Here is a 2,862-nt window from a genome sequence, read left to right as displayed (position 1 = left end):
ATTTATTGGCTTGTAAAGGGTTTTAATGCCAAACTGAGGTCTGTTTTATCTCAGAAATAATATGAAGCTATTGAAGATTGTTGAATAAAGGAAAGACAGTTAGACCTGTGCCTGAGAAAGATTATATCGGACTAAACAAGTAATGGAAAGGACCACACAAAATAAAGTGGACAATTTTGATCATATACAATTAAAAACTTCTTCCATAAATATCTAATATAGCTTAAATTACAAGAGAAACAAGTAAATAAGGAAAAAAACCTTTGCAGTAATGATAAAGGTATCCTATCCAAGGCATATAAGAAACTTATTAAAATTCATAAGACTAAGAGGCATTCATGATATTCCATAACATTCATATACCATAACTTATTCAGCCATTCTCCAACTGATGAGCATCCACTCAGTTTCCAGTTTCTTGCCACTATGAAAAAGGCTGCCACAAGCATTTTTGCACACCTTCTTTGGGATATAGGCCCAATAGAAACACTGCTGGGTCAAAGGGTATGCACAGTTTCATAACTCTGGACATATTTCCAAATTGCTCTCTAGAATAGCTGGGTCTGTTCACACTACATGAACTGATATTAAATGAAGTCAGCGGAACCAGAACATTGTACATGGCAACAGCAACATTATGATGATCAATTCTGATGGATGTGGTTTTTTTCAACAATGAGATGATTCAGACTGATTCCAATGGTCTTGTGATGGAGAGAGCCATCTACACCCAGAGAGAGGACCATGGGAACAGAGTTGGGATCACAGTATAGTAGTATTTTCACTCTTTTTGTTGTTGCTTGCATTTTGTTTTCTTTCTCTTTTTTTCCTTTTTGATCTCATCTTTCTTATGCAGCACGATAATTGTGGAAATATGTATAGAAGAATTGCACATGTTTAACATATATTGGATTTTTTTGCCTCAGAGGGAAGTGGGTGGGGGGAAGGGAGGGAAAAATTTGGAACACAAGGTTTTGCAGGGGTGAATGCTGAAAATTATCCATTTAAATGTTTTGAAAACAAGCTTTAATTAAAAAAATATATCTTGTCCCTTCTTCTCTAAATTAGAAGCCTTCCCTATTTCCCATATGCCCCAATATTTTCTCTTCATTTAGAACTATCTATAATGCACTTATTTTGGAATGTATCACAGCTAAATGTGTCAGCATCTCCTTATTGTAGAGTGTAGACCATCATTGTCAAACATGAAGACCTCAGATCCTCCCCACTATTTCCTGAATATGTAATTAGGAAAAGCAATAATAAATAAAAATTACAACAAAACACAAATGTTAATTGGTGGTTTCTAAGTCAACACGAGGCCTTCAGGGATCCATTTCTATTTGTTTGACCGCACTGGTATAAACAATAGGAAGGCAAGAATTGTAATTATTACTTAAACTTTTTATTACCCGATGCCCAGTTTAGGGCTCTTCATACAAAAGGAGCTCAGTAAGTTCTTTTTCAATTTTAAATTAACACATATTTTTTCTCAACCTCCCATCCTCCAACATACATTAAAGAAAAATAAAACCCTTGCAACAAATATACATAATTAAGCAAAATAAATTCCCCTGTCTAAAAATTTACACCTGATTCTGCACTCCAAATCCATCACCTCTGCCAAGTCAGGCAGCATAGTTCATTGTGAGTCCTTTGAAATCATGACAGGCTGTTACACTGGTCAGAAATTATTAGTCTCTCAAAACTGTCTTGACAAAGTTGTAGAAATTTACCTCCTGGTTCTGCTCACTTCACTCTGTGGCAGTTCATAGGCGGTCTCTGAATTCATCCTGTTAGTTATTTTTTGTGGCACCATAGTATTCTATCACATTCATTCCCCAGTGGATGGGCACCACCTTAGTTTCTAGATCTTTGCCATTACAAAAAGAGCTACTAGTAATATTTTTTATGTATATGGGTCCTTCCCTTCTGTCTTTGATCTTTGGGTGTATATATGTATAGTCCTAGTAGAAGAACACAGACAGCTGTGTCAATGAGCACATCAATGGACATTGATTTATTTATTAACGTATTAATTAGTCATCAATTAATTCTTATTATTGATAACTTATTAATTTATGCATTTATTAAGCAACATGAAACGATGCCGCTTAATAAATGTTTCTAGGAAATCCCACTTCTACCAATAAATGCCACAGGAATATGGGCCCGGAGCCGGAAAACCTCAAAAGTTATCTCATCCAATACCTTCCTCATCTAGAGTGGAAGAAACTGAGGGCCAAGGAGAATTGGAGTGATTTGCCTGAGTTACGAAGAGGTTTAAATAAATGATGGCTCCCTACCTCCCTCCCTAGAGCTGGAAGAGACCTCAGATTTTTCTAGCTCGACTCCTTTGTATAGATAAGGAAACTGAGGTCCAAAGTGTACTCACTCGTTCAAGGTTACACACAGGATGATAGGTCTTGATCTGGAATTTCAGATCTTATCTATTCCCAACTATAACATTTTACAGATTAGGAAACTGAGGTCAGAAATCCTGTATGTGAAGTAGCTTATGTGTCACACACGGTATCAAAAGATCTAGAGCTGAAAGGCATCTGGGAACTCATCTAGTACAACTCCTTCTTTTTACAAAGGAGGAAGAAACTGAGGGCCAGCGTCGGGAAGGGACTTGTCCCAAGTCCCACAGGCGATCGGAGATCTGGAGTTGGAAGGGACTTCAGAGGTGGCAATTGACTACGTAGTCTGGCACCAACGCGGGGGCCGCCTAGCCGGCGTGTGCCTGACATCCCTAGGCAGACTGAAAGTTGTCTCCGGGTTTCTCCCAGGCACTAGCAAGTTCTCTGTCGTGACAGATCCCTACGTCGACGTGACACGTAAATGTAGCTCAAAGGGGAT

The sequence above is a fragment of the Antechinus flavipes genome, chromosome X, assembly GCF_016432865.1.
Source record: "Antechinus flavipes isolate AdamAnt ecotype Samford, QLD, Australia chromosome X, AdamAnt_v2, whole genome shotgun sequence".
NCBI lineage: Eukaryota > Metazoa > Chordata > Mammalia > Dasyuromorphia > Dasyuridae > Antechinus > Antechinus flavipes.
This window is presented reverse-complemented; position numbering follows the sequence as displayed.